The sequence below is a fragment of the Adiantum capillus-veneris genome, chromosome 5 (genome assembly GCF_014529385.1).
Source record: "Adiantum capillus-veneris isolate H3 chromosome 5, ASM1452938v2, whole genome shotgun sequence".
Classification (NCBI taxonomy): Eukaryota; Viridiplantae; Streptophyta; class Polypodiopsida; order Polypodiales; family Pteridaceae; genus Adiantum; species Adiantum capillus-veneris.
This window is the reverse complement of record NC_140935.1, coordinates 72,589,348-72,608,006: the sequence shown is the minus strand read 5'-3', so window position 1 is coordinate 72,608,006 and position 18,659 is coordinate 72,589,348.

The following is an 18,659-nucleotide window of genomic DNA, read 5'->3' as shown; positions in this document are numbered from 1 at the left end:
TCTTTCTCATCCCTATGCTATCGGATGGTTCTATAAACCATGGCTCTACATCAGCCCTCGCTAGCCTTTGCCCTTGTCTTGACCGCAATATGGCCGATAAGCAACTCTGAGCTGGTGTCATCTAGCTATCTGCCCGATCTGGCTTCCCCTTGATTGATTGAGCTTATACGCCCCTCTGTGGCCAGCTTGACTATTGTGGTTGGTTTGGTTGGTCTTGATGATCACTGATGGACTCTCTACAAGTTGATGATGTTGCATAATCTAACGAAGGTGAGGGTTTTTTCACCCTCACTTAGCCTTGATTATTGTTTTTCCACATTGAAACATTTTTGAATATGAAAAATGGTGGCCTCTCTATATGTTTGAACTATTGCTACATAAATGGTTGATGACGATAAACTTGCTATTTGTTTAAAAATGCTGCAACTTGAGGGATATAGGAACCATTGAATGACGATGGTCTCTGTTGTGTGGATTGGTCAAGGCCAAAATCTATTGATGATTGATCAATGTGTATTTGTGGCTACTATGATTTGATTGTTTACAATTAAATATGGTTTAAAATCTCCCCCAATAGTCCAACATTTGATATTAATCCATGCGCACTACTACCTGAGGCCAAACTGTTAGTTCTTCTGATCTTAAAAATAAAAAACCCTGCCTGGTTTTGCATATGGGGCTTTACCTCTACTGTGGTGGATATCAGGAGTCTGAAATTCTTCCCTAGTAATGATTGAAAAGTTGGAGATGGTGGTCTCTGCTGCCTGGACTGGCTTATGCAAAAATCCTTTGATACTGTACATGCTGGTTATTAATGAGTTAAAAGAATATAGCTAACCATCTTTTGCCTTGACTAGTTATTGGTGGCCTAATGCTAAATTTGTTTTTCTCTTTTTGGATTTTGTAAGATGATTCCATTCCATGAGAATCTTTCTTAAAGGAATTTTGAGCTGGATTAAGAAATATGTTTGTTCCTACCTCCTCCATGAGATTGATTGAGCATTATGTTAGCTCCTTCTCATTAGTTCTGGGTTATTGTTTTTTTATCGATTGATTGGCCCGGTTTCTTTTTCTCTTTCACTCACTTATATGAGTTTTCAGCCTCGGATCTTTGCACATTGCTTGTGGGTGAATGACTCACGAAGAGCATACCTAGAAGTGTTTGTGAAAAACAAAGGTCCACCACTTTTTGTCTTCTTTGTAGTCTTGAAGTCACATTCCCTACAAAGACAAGATGTATTGTAGTACTTCTCATTCTTATGTAAATAAGAACCATAAGCATTCTGTGCAAGATCTCGAGAGAGATACACAAAGAGAGAAAAGAGAACATAAGAAAACTTGCAACATAGATGGATATATATATATATATATATATATATATATATATATATATATATATATATATAGAGAGAGAGAGAGAGAGAGAGAGAGAGAGAGAGAGAGAGAGAGAGAGAGAGAGAGAGAGAGAGAGAGAGAGAGAGAGAGATTGTATTAATGTCATCAAAGGTCAAACATGACCTATGAGAACAAAGAAACATTTCTTATGCTCTATTGAGTTGTTCAATGGGCACTTGATGCTGCATGACTGTGGATATATTGAGAATCCATGGGGTGACTGAGAGAGAAAGGAATGCAGGGAGAGATCCAGTGTAAAAATGTGAGTGAAGAAGCTTGAATATGACTAAATATGGACATGTGATACTTGAGGACAATAGATGTATTGAGAGTCCGTGGGGTGGCTGTAAGAGAAAGGAATTTACTAGTTTGGGCTAATTTTAAATTGTATATTGCTAATTTTTTGCTCGGTCTAGTAATTGCTAAAAAAAACTCGCACGAGATATGCGATTCTTCTCTCATTACTAGTGCTTTTAAGTTTCTTTAAAGAGTAAGTTTTTTCTATCACCGATAGTTATGTGTAAGGCTATGACAATGAATCAGATATTGAATACAGATTCATGATATGGATTTTTTTTTTTTGTAGAGACCCTGCTATCATGCATAGAAAAGTTTTAATGATCCCACTTATAAGATTTGGACAATACTGTGCAAGTAAAACATTTGTTCTTTGGTGGTTTTGAGATGCTTTTAGCAAAATCAAGTCTCCTACTCTGTCACATTTTTTCCTCTTCTCTACTTTGAGGCTAGGATATCATAGTGCATTGGTTTTTAGACACATACCAAAATAGTGAAGCTTCAAAATAACAAGCTATTGCTCATTCAATATTTTTTGCGATGCTTGCTACCACCATCTTGTGAGTTTCACTCACTCAACTCTATTATACAAGTTGGTTTGGAAAGCATTCATGTGAACTTACCTTCAAAATGGGATGGGAAGGCTGATCTCCATGGATTCAACATTATCTATCAATTACGTTATTTGAGCACGCAAGTACGTTGATGTATATTTCTTAGGGTTTGCGGGAAAGGTGAGGGGGGTTTTGGGCTCTCTGTGTGTGTGCTTCATGGGTGGGGGCCCTGTAGGAGGCGCTGCAGAGGAGGATGATGATGCTTGTGCCCTCGTCTATGGTGACGCTGGGTGCAATAATGTGGTTCTCTCACATAAGGGAGATGCTCTAGGGTTGGGAGGCTTTGGCTGGTGGTGCTACTCCTATTCTCTCCCTCTCCTTCCCCTACCATTTTTAGACCCTACGGCCAGCTCCTATCTCGGTAGGGGCGGATGCTTGCCCTTGGGGTTTGTTCGTTGAAGCTGCTCCAATGGAGCTTCACGGTTTTTCCGGTTTGGCCTCCAACATGGCGGGTGTCTGGTGGCAGGGGATACTTCCCAAAGGGTGCATCAAGGGTCACCTGTTGGCGGGGTGGACTCCCCTAATAGCCCGTACTTGTGGTGCTGTTGGTGGATCTGTGCTCGTGGGAAGTTTTTCTGGTGTTTCTTCTCCTGCCAGGCTTCTTGGAAGTCGGATCTCATGTTGAGGTGATGGAGCTTCTAGGCTCCCCTCTTAAGCAATGTTTATGGAATGGTATGTCATTTCCTGCTGGGTGACGACCTTATTATCCATTGTATCTTTTTGTATGATGTTATGTGGGTGCTCGTGTTGTTCATGGTTTGGTTGTCCTTGGGGTTTTGGTCTTGATCTTGCATCTGGAGGGAGATTTTTGGTTGGGGTGGCAGCTCAGGAAGAATTTGTGGGAACCTCTTGGTGGCTTGTATCGGTGTTTCATTTTGTTATGTTGTCTATGGTTTGATGGGAATCTATGGCTCGTGGTGAGCACGGACTATGATGTTATCTTTTTTGGTTAATACTATATAATCACCCACATATTGTGGGTTTTACAAAAAAAAAAAAGATTGTATAATACGGTTTGGTATGCACTAGAGATAAAGAAGGTGCGATAGATACCTCAAAAATATGATGGCAATATGATTTTTGAGCTTCTAGCAATGTTGGAATGCTAAAAAAGAATAAAGAATGGGGGACAGCTTTGATGACCATTTGTGGACTAGAACACAATATAAAATGATTGAAAAGTGCATCTAAGTTATTGCATGGGCTCCTTGATTTGTCATAGGATTAATTGTCTCTACTATCTATCCAATAAAAAATACAATACATCCTTTTCTCATGGGTATGTGGACAAGCAAGTAACCTTCTGCATGAACAAAAGATCTTGTATGGAACCCTGCCTAATTCATGTTTTCATTGCTCTCAAGAAGGCCATTTGATTAAAGACTGTCCTGTCTTGCAACAAACCAAGCAGTAGAACAATGTATCAAATGATCCTAAGCAAGCTCCCTAAAGAAAATTTCAACAAGCCAGCAGAAGAATTTCTATTAAGAACCCAAGAAGAAGAATTGGAACTAACACCAACTCCAATTATCTTGATGTTCTCTTAGAAGGTGTATTTGAGCCTTACATTGTGGAAGCTAACCCTACTCACAATGGCCCTAAATCCATAGAGACTTCTAAAGGTATGCCTAACCCTAATAAGGCTACTCAAGAACAACAAGCACCACTTGACAATCCAATTGAGAAGATCAGGGGGATCTCTGATTTTGACAGTGAAGAGGGATGCATCAGAAACTCTCAACAAGTTCCTCAAGAACCTCTTGATGATGTATCACACTTTTCTAAAGAGCTTGAAGAAAAGGATAAAAAGACAATGCTTGATTTTGCTAACTCACCTGTCCCTTCTGTTGATATTCTCATTGACCAAGGTTGAAGAAGAGAGTCTGCCAAACATGCAAGCCACTACAAGAGGCTATTCATATTAGCGACGCTCAAAAAAAAATTTCCCGGCTTCGCTATGAGCGTTGCAAATTTACTTGTAAATTTGCGACGCTCATAGCGACGCCGGCTGGGCTAAAAAAAAAAACAGAGAGCGCCCAAAAACTCAGATCTCAGATCTGAGTTTTTCGGCGCCCTCAAGCAAGGAGCAGGGAACGCTCTCTCTCTCTCTCTCTCTCTCTCTCTCTTTCTTCTCCACACACACACACACACACACACACACACACACACACACACACACACACACACACACACACACACACACACACACACACACACACACACACACGAGGAGAGGAAGGAGAGCCAGGTATGCTCCTTCCCTCTCCTCACTCTCATGTTCCCTTCCCCTCTTTCTCTCTCCCTCTCTCTCTCTCTCTCACACACACACACACACACACACACACAGTGTTTTTGAGAGAGAGAGAGAGAGAGAGAGAGAGAGAGAGAGAGAGAGAGAGAGAGAGAGAGAGAGAGAGAGAGAGAGAGAAAGAGTACAAACATAAACAAAGCTTACACTAGGGAGTTTTGGGCTGGACAAATTGATAGACTTGCTAAGAAATGTTTGATATGTTGAAGAAAAAGAAAGCTAAATAATTTCTACCTTTTCTCCAAAACAAAGAAGGTATTTTAGCCAAATTAAAATGGAGAATATTTCCATTGCCAATGAGTTCTTTATCAATATATTCTCTAGTAAACCCAAAAGAGATAGAGCACTTCAAGAATTTAGGGCTCAAATTACTCTAGTTAGAAGGAAGACTATGGCTTCAGAGTTAGCACACTTCCTAGATATGCCTATCTCTGAGAGTGAAATCAAAGAATCTAGTTGTAATCTCAAGGCTAGTAAATCTCCTATATTATATGGTATTATCAATGAATTCTATTTACAATACAGAGATTCTATAGCCCCTTATCTCTTGCTAGTGTGGCAAGGAGCTGTAAAGAAAGGTACTCTTCTTGCCAGGATTAACACTCGTGTGGTTAAGCTCATTCATAAAAAGGGATGTAAGGAGGATCTTAGCAATTGGAGACCCATCACATACCTGACTTCAATCTATAAAATCTTTGCTCTATCTTTAGCTAGGATAATTAGCTCCCGTATGGACAAACTTATCCTCCAAAGAAAAAAGAAATCATCAAAGGAATGTATATATTGGATGCTATGATAACCCTATGGGAAGGAATAGAGCATGTATTAAAGAATGGGCAAGATTTTTCTTTTTAAAGTTGACTTTGATAAAGCATATGACGAAATAGACTGGGCTTTAGTAATGGTTAATTTGAGAACCACTAGCCAAGAAAAAAGTGTTAAGGTATTCCAAAGAGATATTAGTAGAATTATTATAGCATGTAGAAATAATTATTGTCATCAATAAACATTTGAAGGCACATGTCCCTATCAACACCAAAGATTTTGATCCCTTTAAGATTTCCTTCTTGCATCTGTTTCTTCACCAGCCACCCAAGGCATCTGATACAATAGCATGCAACAAATGAGCAAGAGGACACCCTTTCCTGATGGACCTCATTAGGGATATAGCATTAGTTCATTCACCATTTAAGGCTATTTTGGAAAATGCATTCCCAAAAAGTGCATGAACAAACCTTGCAATCTTGTTTTCAAATCCCATGTCATGCAAGGTCTGTAGAATCAATTCAAATCTTCAAATGGGACAACTCAGGTATTGGGTACTAGTTCTATCTTTGTATAATCTAACATATCCTCATACCAAGAATCCTCAACATCCACAAGGTCTATTGGAAACAGCTTTGCATCAAGCAGTTTATCTATTACTTCAGTAGGTGCTTCTCCATAGCTAACCTGCTCAAATAATCAGCTATCACGTATTCCTGACCTGGTTTGTGTATAATTCAATAATCAAACTCTTGCATCAATAGTACCCATCTAGCCAACCTTCCTGACAAATGAGATTTATTGATTAGATACACCAGGGCTTGATGCACAAGGATCATTACTTTCTTCCAATTAGGAGGAATCATTATAGGTGCAGTCACCAACATCTTTTCCAAGAGGTTAAATGCAGTATCCTACTCTTCCTTCCACACACAATTTGCACTCTTCTTTGTCAAATTTGTAAGTGGCAAGCAAACATGTGCTAAATACCTTAAAAATCTGCAATTTCATTTCACATGACCTATGAACCTCATCAGTTTCTTGAGATTTTTTGGAGGTAGGGCTTTCAAGATTGCTTCCACCTTCTTTGGGTCAATGGCTATACCTGCCTTACTGATAATGTGGCCCAACAAAATTTTGCAGGATTAAGGGACAATCGGGATTCCCTACACTTCTCAAAGCATAACATCAAATGCTTGAGATGATCCTTTTTATCTCTTGAAACACTAGAATCATCCAAAAATACCTTCATAATTGTGGTTAAATAAGGACCAAACACCTCCATAACCCACTTCTGAAAAGTAGGTGGTGCATTTTTGAGTTCAAAATTCATCACTATAAAAACATATACTCCACATTTAGTCATGAAAGCTGTTTTGTCCCTATCATTTAGATCCATTCTAATATAATTATATCCACTGAAGCCATCTAAAAAGCTATGCATCTCCTCTCCTGCTATTGCATCCAACATTGTATCACAATATGGTAGAGGAAATGGATCAGTGATTGTGGCAGCATTCATTTTCTTGTACTCTACACAAAACTGATTTTCCCATTCTTCTTTGGGACAACCACAATTGGTGACAACTAGGTAAATTTATCTACAAGGTAGATAACACCAACTTCCAGTAGTTTATCAATCTCTTCCTTCACCTATTTTGCATAATTTGGATTCATTCTGTATCTTTGTTGCTTCACTGGTACTGCATCCATTTTTAAATTGATAGTGTGTTGACATACAACTGGATCTGCTCCCTTCATATCAGTATATGACCAAGAAAATACATCCCTAAATTCCAATAGAAAAGCTTTCAATGCTTTTGTAAACTCACTATCTAGTGCAGTGGATACCTTCACCATCTTTGGGTCATTTTCAGTTCTCAAATTCACATCTTCTAGTTCATCTTCTCTGAATCTTGAACTGTTAGAAATTTGTCCTTCAAACATATTCTTTGCATATTTGATTTCCTCAACTGCTTTCTTTTCCTCCTCCAATCTTTGCTCTTTGGCTATTTTACATGTTTTACCTGTTTTCTTGCCAATTTCCTTCAATTCTAATTCAGGTAACTATTTTGCTTTTCAATTGCATCTGCAATCTTCTGCACACCAATGTCAAAAATTGGGACCACTATTGTATTTCTTTGAAGAAACTCTTTTTCTTCATCTTCCTCAATAGCTTGACCCATATTGATACCTTATCCATATAAAGGTCTGAACCCAAGTGGAATAGACTTCTTTGGCACCATCTGCATCCTTGGCTTTTTCTTCTTATGTTTGATCACATTTGTATTTTCTTCCCATAAATGCTTTAATTTACATGCCCTGAGTCGTGGCCTTCCCAAAATCATGTTGATTCTTCAGGACAACAAAATTGACCACAAAAGGTAGTCTTGCCACACTTACTGTCTGATTTTTGAGAATCCCCAAAGATTGTACTCTCCTTTGGTCAATCATTTTAACTTGAAAAGTTTCTGGTTTCCACTTCAGGAGATTCAACTTCTTGCCATTAATTCAGGGAGAATAATCACTCGTGAACCTCCATCCACCAACACATCAGATTGGTACACCTTCCCAATGCTAATATTTATCATAGGCACTTTGTAATCCACATCTATTGGAGCTACATCTCCACCATCAATCTGTGCTAAGTCAATTAGACTGTTTTCCCCCTTCTTCCTCCCTGTCTTTGATTTGATTTGATATTTTTTTGAAAAAATTCTGATTGAAATCAGGGACTAACTTCATTAACTACCCCACCTTCAATGAAATTGGTGCTTCCAATAAGGCATCAAAAAGATCATCTGATAGCCCCTTATTAGGTACATCCTTGGACCTGACTGCCCCTACTTAAAAATATGAACTTTTAGGTTTTGAAGGTCTCATGCCTAGGTTTTCCCACAGTACTTGCATCTTCCTGTTAAGTATGGAGCCCAATTTACCCATTGTAATTTTTTGTATTAAAAACGCACATTTGTAAGGCCCCCGTTATGAGGAGAAGCCATCGTGCGTGAAGAAGCAATATTTTCATGGCAAGTCTCGAGATTTGCTCAAATATTCCTTTTGGCAGAATATTATGGCGGGACAGAGGCCAGAAAGTGGTCAAAAAACAACCGGTGGTTTGGTCGGTTCATCGGTGGCCGGTAGTCAATGGCTGATGGTTGAAACTCAATGGCCGGTGGCTGATTTCAAAGGCGGACTTGTCTTCTGAAGGGCGGCCATACATGGGCGGATTGGAGAGTCCATTTGGACTTGTCTACACAAGGGCGGCTACAGGCGACTGCCTCTCATGAGAGAGGGCAACCCCTGATCTGAATCTGAATCCTCATCTAAATATTCCTCTTCTGAATCTGAATCCTACTTGAATTTCTTCTTCTTACTCTTCTTTTGCTCACTTGTCCCATACCTTCTTTCAGTCCTCATTGTTGCATCTACTAAATTGCCAAAATCTTGTGGTTGGGTGAGAGGGGCATGTGGTTGGGTGAGAGGTGCATGCCCTCACTCTTTAGTTGCTTCTTCAAACGTCTACACAAGTAATCTCCCAATTTCTCCCGGGATGGTTTGATTTGCTTGTAGTCTATTCATCAAGTTCTTGAATTGTTGTGCATAATCTTCTACCAATAGAACCTTTTGCTTGATTCTCATGATTTCCTTCCCAAGACATCTTTTAGGGGTTTTTTCTACCATGAATCTTGCCAAAAATCTTGTCTTCAAATTATCATAATCTTGAAATCTTGCAATACCATATTACATGAACCATGTCATTGCTCTCCCTTGAAGTGTTGCTACAAAGTGCTCCTTTTTATTGCATCATTATAGAGCACATCATAGCCACTTGCAAATCACCTAGTCTCAAACTGTCCCACATGGCTGTTAGCATCCTGGGAATCTTTCCCACTGAATTTTGCTGCCCCTACTTTAAGGTTAAGTGGTGACTGAGCCATTATTGGTGGTTGGGGTGGTGGTGGGCCTCCCAAGGGATTAAAAATTAATGGTGGTAGCTGAAGTGGTGGTACTCGAAACCGTAAATGCCTTCTTGCTCTCAAAAACTGATGGACTACCTAAACTCCATGCAATTGATGGATAACCTTTTCAAGAACTTTTGGGGTTCTTCCTTGCTCTCTTTGCTTAGGTGAAGAACTCTCCCCTTCTTCATGTTCCTAATTACCACTTGAAGTGCTAGAATCCTATGCCTCTGTCCTCTTAGTAACTAGTAGCAAGCCTGTGATCAACCCTACTTCAAGAATACCATCTCTTGAATTACCACCCGATCTCTTGAATTACCACCCGATCTCTGAATTTGAGATTCCAACCAAGAATCCCATCTTCTCCTCTGAAATTTGGTGCGATAAGTAATACTTGGTGGATGTTCTCTTGAGTCACTTATGTTGGAATTAGGGTTGCAGAGAAACACACACAACTTGGAGAAGACGAAGGAAGCTCAAGGCATACAATAGAGAGTGTGTTACTTAGTGTGCAATGGAAGGATAGATAGCCCTAGAGTGATGGGCATATATACAATGCACGGGGGAAAAAACCTCCTAAAGAGGGAAAAAATGCCCCGGCGGTCCTAGTGTTCACACACATCACTACCACATGTATATGGTAACAAATCCCCCCTGGAGTGATGCGGTGAACGAGAGCTGGCACATGAGTAAAGGGAAGTGCCATGCCCTGAGGACATGATCAGTCCACAAAGGGGAGTAAGCCCAAAGCTTTGCGGAAAGCTTCAAGCTTCTCATGAGACAATGCCTTTGTGAAAAGATATGCAAGGTTGTCCTGTGTTGGCACATAAGCCAAGCTGATCTCTCCTGCAGAGAGCCTCTCCCTGACATAGTGGTAATGCACCTCAATGTGCTTTGTGCGAGCATGAAAAACTGGGTTCCTCGCAACTGCCAATGCGCTGTGACTGTCAGTGTAGATAGTGTTGGCAGTGTCCTGTCCAACACCCAAATCAGCCATAAGGCGTCTGAGCCATACACACTCAACCGTAGCTGTGAAGACTGCCCTGTACTCAGCCTCACAACTCGAAGTGGCCACAGTAGGTTGCTTCTTGCTCAACCATGATATACATGAATTGCCAAGCATGAAACAAAAACCACTTGTGGACACTCGCGTGTCAAAACAACCAGTCCAATATGAGTCAAAAAAAGCATGTAAGTTTGGCGGCAATGATCCCCCCTTGGGATAAAACAAGCCAAGATGTAAAGTGCCACTAAGGTAGTGGAAAATCCTGTTGACAGTCTGCCAATGCTTAGACCCTGGGCTATGCATAAATCTGCTGACCTGTGAGACTGCAAACGGAATATCCGGCCTCGTGTTGCATACATAAATGAGGCAGCCAATAGCAGTTTGGTAAAGAGTGACATCAACAGGATCCCCAACATCATGTAGACTCAATTTCAAACTTGTTTCCATGGGAGTGGTAATAGGTTTGCAATCCTCAAGTCCAAACTTACATAGCAATGTCTCTATGTAACTTTTCTGACACAAGGCAATACCACCATCACACTGCTTAAACTGTATGCCCAAATAATGATGCAACAACCCCAAATCTTTCATCTTGAAAGTAGCATTCAAATCAGCCTTAAATTCAGCAATATGTCTCTCATTTGGTACAGTGATCAGCAAATCATCAACATAAAGAACCACAATGAGAAATACATCATCCTCACGCTTTACATACAATGTGCTTTCTGTTGGACTGTTACGAAAGCTTCATTTAACCAAATGAGTGTCAAATTTCTCATACCAAGCATGAGGAGATTGCTTCAACCCATACAAAGCCTTCTTACATCTGCACACTTTGTCCTCTTGTCCTTTTATGAAAAAACCGCGAGGCTGCCTTACACAAACTTCCTCAAATATGTCACCATTCAAGAAAGCAGTAACAATGTATGATTGATGTACTTCCCAACCAAAATGAGCTGCCAATGCACATAGAAAACGCACAATAGTCATACGACAAGTGGGAGCAAAAGTCTCTTCATAATCTATGCCTTTTTGCTGTGCATAACCCTTTGCAACAAGTCGAGCCTTATGGCGATCAATCTCACCATCCGGCTTGCGTTTCAACTTGTAAACCCACTTCATACCAATGGCCTTTTTGCCAGAAGGCAAATCACATAAAGTCCATGTGTCATTTTCTATAAGTGCATCTTATTCTGATTGCATGGTAGCCATCCAATTTTTTGAATTCTGTGCTTCATCAAAAGACAGAGGCTCCTCAACATCATGCAAGCTATACACAACCAAATCATAACAATCTGATGCATAAGATGCATGGCAAGATCCTGAACGAGTACGACTAGACAAAGGTGCATCCAATTTACTGTCACGCAAAGTGTGCACTAGCCATTTTGGCATACCTCTTATAGCCTGCTCATTTTCAGCCCTTTCCTCATCAAGTACATCATGTACATTTGCATCAGTGATAGGCTGATCTAAAACATTTTCAGAAACCGCCATAGGCTGTACATTTGCCTCATTGGAACTTACATTCGTATTTCCACCACTGAAAAGAGGCAACAAAGTGTCATAAATGTCCTGTGAGCTTACATTACTGTCTCTAGTACATGACAGCAAGGGCTGAACAGAATCTTCCACAAACACTACATCTCGTGAAACCAGAATACATTTTGTTTGTGGATGATACAACCTGTAACCTTTTCTTTCGGCACTGTAACCACAAAAATACATTTGACAGCCTTATCATCCAATTTTCTGCGCTCTGTTTGTGGCACCAAAGCATATGCCAAACAGCCAAAAACACGCATGTGCTCAATATAAGGCTTTCTATCATGCCATGCTTCATATGGAGTAATAGACTGCAAAGCTTTCGTAGGACACCTGTTAAGTACATAAGTGGCACACATGATGGCCTCAAGCCAAAAAGAATGCGGCAAAGCTTGACTCTTGACCATACATCGTGCAATTTCCATCAGTGACCTATTTTTCCTCTCAGCAACACCATTTTGCTAAGGTGTATAAGGCACTGTACATTGGTGTTTTATCCCACGACTAGCCAGAAATGCATTAAATTCATGAGACATATACTCCCCCCCCTCGATCGGAACGGAGGGTGCCCATAGTACATTTCGAGACATTTTCAGCCATAGCCAGAAATTGTTTGAAGCACATGAAAACTTCGGACTTCGCTTTAAGCGGAAATACCCATGCATGCCTGGAGTAATTATCAATGAAAGTCACGAAGTAAAGGTAATTGCCCAAGGACGGAGTTTGCATGGGCCCACAAACATCACTATGCACAAGCTGCAATCTGCATGTGGCCCGAACTGAACCATCCTTTGGAAACTTAGAACGCTTTATCTTACCCAAAATACAATCTTCACAAACATGTTTGAAAGGTGCTTCAAGAGGCGGCAAAGAAGCAACCATATCAAATTTCTGCAAATGCAGCAAACTGGCAAAATACAGATGACCAAAACGTGCATGCCAAAGTTTTGCATCTGAAATAGCCCTTGAATCTGCAACAGCATTTGAAAAATTTTGTCTACACTTGTCATACAAAGTAAGCTTATACAGCCCACGGCACAAAAGGCTAGATGCAACAATTTCATCACCAAAAGTGAGATCATGAACTGTACATCTGTCATCCACAAATTTGACTACAAGTCCAAGTCTAGCAAGTGCGGATACAGACAAGAGATTCTTCTTGATCCCAGGTACATAAAGTGCAGTGAAGGAACAGCAGTGAGCACAATCTTTCCAACTCCCTCAACTGGATAAGAGGCGTTGTTGGCACAAGTGACTGAATTCCCATGAGGGACAGACTCGAGAGAGGTAAACAATTCACGATGTGAGGTAATGAGGCTTTGTAGCACCACTGTCGAAATACCACACATGTGAATCTGTAGCAACAACTGACAAGCATGCATCATGGACAACAGGATTGTAAGTGCACTCTGCACTAAAAGCCCATTTTGCATCAACATCAGCATTACACTCTCCTTTCACAGAAGACTCAACAATGGCTGCATTTATAGTGGAACCAGCATTTGCAGTGGAACCACCCTCTTTCTTCTTAGCCTCTTTGGCCTTCAACTTAGGACACGACTTGATCAAGTGATCATTGGCTTTACAATAATGGCAACACATCTTCTTTTTGCCCTTATCACCATAATTTCTAGATGAATTGCTGCGAGCAGAAGCATTAGGAACATAATTTTTTCCACTCGCAGCAGAACCATGAGAAGTGGGTGCATTACTGTTACCACCCTTTCTTTGAGAAGCAATAAAAGCCTGTTCAACTGCACGCTGTCTAGTCCTGTTTTTTCTAGAAAGTGACTCTTGCAACAGCAATGTGCATAATGCATCAAACTTGACAACTTCAGGATTTCCTTGGGTCATCAGTCTCCAAGTACTAGCAAAAGTCTGGTAGGAATCTGGTAAGGCATCAAGAACAGTCTGCACAAGGGAACTGTCTGAAATGACTTCACCTGCAGAAATAAGTTGCTCATTGATATCCTTGACACTAGCAAGGAAAGTGTCCATGTCATCTTGCTCATGCATAATCTTCGGCTCCAGCTCTTTACGCAGCAAAGCAATTTTAGCCTCATTGCGACTTGCATAAAGACCAGCCAAAATATCCCAAGCCTGTTTTGGAGATTTTGCTGAACGGATGTGAGGAAAAATGGTGTGCTTCATAGACAACGCAATCAATGCATGAGCCTGCGCATCCTTAACATCCCAACGAGCTTGTTCTACCATAGGCAAAACAACTCTAACAGCAGCAATCCTTGCAGCAAGACCTGCAACATCCTCAACATCGCCTACATCCTCAGAACCAGGACGTACATCAATGCCCTGCACAATGTTCCAGACACCCTTTGACACAAGAACATGTTGCATCATATAAGCCCACATAGGATAGTTGTCCCCATCCAACCTGTCCTCAGCAGCAAACATCTTGAACACATCTGTGTTGTTGTTGTCAGCCATGGTAAATGCTGCACCTGATGTGAAAACTGCCCGAAAATAGGAGAAACGGAGCAAGAACAACCTGTGCTATATAGCACAAACCGTAGAAGACTATAAGGTACCTATTATGCAGAAAACGGCATTGACAGAAATTCTACACAAAATGACGAAATAGTCTGTGCAGTACTGCCTGTAGTGGAAACGGAGGCTGAAATGAGCCCAAATCAAAATTCTGAGCAGACCAAGCTCTTCGAGGTAACCCAAAATATTTGTCGCCCTGCGAACGCTTGCCAAAGCTCACTGCAATCGGAGAAAGTGAGCAGGCGTGTGCTAGAGCAACTGGCGACTAAGCCCGGGAGGACGTGACCTACTCTGATACCAATTGTTGGAATTAGGGTTGCAGAGAAACACACACAACTTGGAGAAGATGAAGGAAGCTCAAGGCACACAATAGAGAGTGTGTTACCTAGTGTGCAATGGAAGGATAGATAGCCCTAGATTGATGGGCGTATATACAATGCACGGGGGAAAAAACCTCTTAAAGAGGGAAAAAATGCCCCGATGGTCCTAGTGTGTTCACACACATCACTACCACATGTATATGGTAACAACTTATACATCTCTCCTTCCTCTTCTTATTCTTCTGAGACCTAATGAGATGAATTTTATAGTAAAATGATTGTTATTCAGAAGCATTTCAGGCGCCAAATGGAACCCTACTGACTCTGTACTGATGAATCCTAAATGCAATGTTGAGTCTTATGTCATTAGGTATAAATCAAAGTAAGTATCCAAAAAAGCTTTGTTATATTCTTCAATCTCCTCCTCCTCAATAAATCAATTAGAGAATTCCTTCAAGAACTCGTTAGGTGCAGTCTCCATAAGCCCCAATCAGTCCCATTACCCAATTGGCCCATTGAATACTTTCCACAATCAACGGGATCGCCAAGTGTTATTGGGGCTTTGGGAGAATATCAACACAGACATATGCTTCTACTTTAAGTGTATCGTCCATAGGACTTACAAATACATGTTATTCAGGCACCAAATGATAATCAGGAAACAATTAGGTTTTTGCACCACAATTGACAAATGAAAAGACCATGGGGTGTATGCATGATCAGGTGTACCCACTCTTTGCAGTCCCCCCCCCCCAAGTGTGACACTGACAATGTGACTCAAGCTGCATATCTTGTTCCGGTGCATAGGTAAATGCAGACTTCTTCATCATTCGTGCTTGTTGTTTCATCCAAGGCTGATGCTTCATTTTGACTCGAGGTTTTGAGCACACACTCTCGAACTTGAGAAGCGTGCGTTCTTGCCCCCCCCAAGGAGAGAAGGGTGGACCAGGGTGGTCGATGATAAAATATGATGGCGAGGATACGTCATTGTGGGTTCATCTTGCAAAATTACATTCGGCTTCAAGGATGTCTAAGATGAAAAGGGAGTGAATGTGATCAATTGAACTTCATCGTCATCATAAAAAAGAAGTGTTGTTGAAATTAGTGAATAGAGATGTTTAATGAAACTGAAATTACTTCACCGCCATGCTCATTAATGTTGGGGTATAAAGCCCAATGTGGTCGCCCAGGTAAGTGGGCGGGCGGCCAGGTATGTACACATATTCTTTTGTTAAAACCTAATAAGAACTCACTATGCTCTACACATTACTGTAGAGCGAGTTCACCATATCGTCGTGCTCTTCTTCTCGCACTCTCTCTCGCGTCGCACTTCCGCTCGTACCCCTTCAACTGGTATCAGAGCTCAGATCGAGGCTCGGGGCAGCACTGCAGGAGGCTAGAGTCACCAACTCAGATTGGAGTGAAATTCGACAGGCGAAGACACGGCCCCAAATCTCGTGGGCAACCCGAAGGACTTGGTGTTGTCAGAATTTCATTCTGAGGTCATCTCGGCCACCGTTTGGCTTCGACAAAGGTCTGCGCAGGCCATTTTCGACTACGTGGTCTGGACGGGTGCAGATCCGACTCTGCAAATTTGGGGTTTTCGGCCTACGACTGCAGGTGCTGAGGATATCGACACTCCCAGAGTGTTGATTTGTGGCTGTCTACACATCGAAGGACGGCTCACAGTTCTTGGAGGCGTGTCACATACGACACGGGCGCATCTACACACAGACTGTAGGCGACATCCACTAGTTCATCAAGTAGCTTGTGTTTGCTGCTTGATATTCCAGATTTCATCCTGACATTGCAGGTACTTCCACATGGGATGTATTGTCAGAGATGATGTATGTCTGTTGAGGGTTTGCTGGCTGTGAGTCACGCAGCAAACAACCGCCGCATCGGTTACAACATACAGTGGGAAATTTGTGGATGTATGACTTTGTGGGAAGTCTATGTACTGTCAGATTTACTGTAGCCTTTGTTGAGGGTCGAGTGAGGTTTTATTGAGCTGGGGGATTCTCGAATGTTGAGATCCTTTCGGTGATACAGGTCTTGGAGCGATCCCTCGAGCACCCTTAGATAGGCAGCTAGGATGTATTGACTGTGAGTTAGACAGTTGGGATTGCATCTTTGCTTTACTGTCGTTGAGGCATTGTCGCAGTCTATGCTTACAGGACAATGACAGGACAGTGAGAGACAGTACAGGTGCAGGACACGTTTACCCACAGCTTACAGTGTCAGAGAGACAGTGTTTTTTGAGCTGTTTTTTGGTCTATTTTTGAGTACACCAGAGCCATTTTACAAAGGAGACTCTGCCAAAATTTATGCAGAATCTGAAGCTTTCTTGGTTCATTTGACAGGTTGATATTGGTTCAGAGGTCAGTTTACAGGGGAAACTCTGCCGAATTTTTCCCAGGAAAGTAAACTACTGTGAAGCGTAGCTATGGCTAGATCACAGGACACTGCTCTTTACAATATCAAGAAGCTGGATGGAACCAATTTCCCATTGTGGAAGCAGCAGATTTGGCACGTGTTGGTACAAAAGAAGCAGATAAAACCTATAAAGCTCAAGGGGATAAAACGAGAAGATATGGACGAAGATGAATGGAACGAAATGGATGAATTGGCACTTTCTACCATTATGCTGACTTTGGCAGAAAGCGTTTACTTCAATGTAGCAGACGAGATGTCGGCTTATCAAGCATGGTTAAAGCTGAGTGATCTTTATGAGAAGCAGAGTGCAGCTTCACAGGTATACTGGCTTAAGAAGCTTGTTGACTTGAAGATGAAAGAAGGGACACCTATGTCCAATCATCTGAATGAATTCAACACAATCTATAGTCAGTTGTCAGCTCAAGGTGTCAAGTTTGATGAACCTGTTAGAGCTATGTGCCTGTTGATCACATTGCCAAAAATTTGGGACACTTTTCGCACAGCTTTGAGTAATTCTGCACCTCCAGATGGTTTGAACATAGCAGGTGTAGAAGGAAGTCTGCTTACTTAAGAAACCAATAGAAAGACAATGGACAAAGGCAAAGGAACAGCCTTAGTTGTCAGGGGAAGGACCAAAGAAAAGTACAAAGGAGGAAAGAGGAGTCAGTCTCGTAGCAAGTCCCGCAGTGCTAAAGGCAAGAGTGACATAGAATGCTACCATTGTGGCAAGAAGGGTCACATGAAAAGAGACTGTAGAGAATGGAAAGCAGAAAAAGGCAAAGAGAAAGCTGAAGACCATGGTGAGAAGAACAAGTCCTCAGTGAAGATTCAAGAAATAAATGTGACAAACACTGTTGCAGAGGATGACAGTCTAGTGTCAGGAGACATATACTTCTTGAAGAATACAATGGACTCAGCTCTTCTTACAGCATCTGATGGAAATGCACTGAGTGACTGGATTATAGACTCAGGGGCATCACTTCATGTGTCTCCAAACAAGGAGTGGTTTACCTCTTATGTGACCACTAAAGATCATGTTCGGCTAGGCAATGGGCAGACATGTGAGATCTTAGGTGTTGGAGATGTTCAATTGAAGTTGCAGAATGGCTCTTCTTTCACGCTGAAGAATGTGAGACATGTTCCCGCAATTACAAAGAGCTTGATCAGCACAGGTTTACTTGATGATGCTGGCTACGTCACCACTTTTGGACAGAACATGTGGAAGATATCCAAGGGTTCTATGACAATAGCACATGGAGTAAAGTCTCGAGGACTTTACATGATTTATGTATCAAATGTCTCTAAAAATGTAATCAATGTAACCGAGCAGCCGAACGTTTCTTTGTGGCATAGCCGGTTAGGACATATGTCCAAGAAGGGAATGGAAATCCACTACAAGAGGCTATTCATATTAGCGACGCTCACACAGCGATGCTCAAAAAAAATTTTCCCGGCGTCGCTATGAGTGTCGCAAATTTCTTTGTAAATTTGCGACGCTCATAGTGA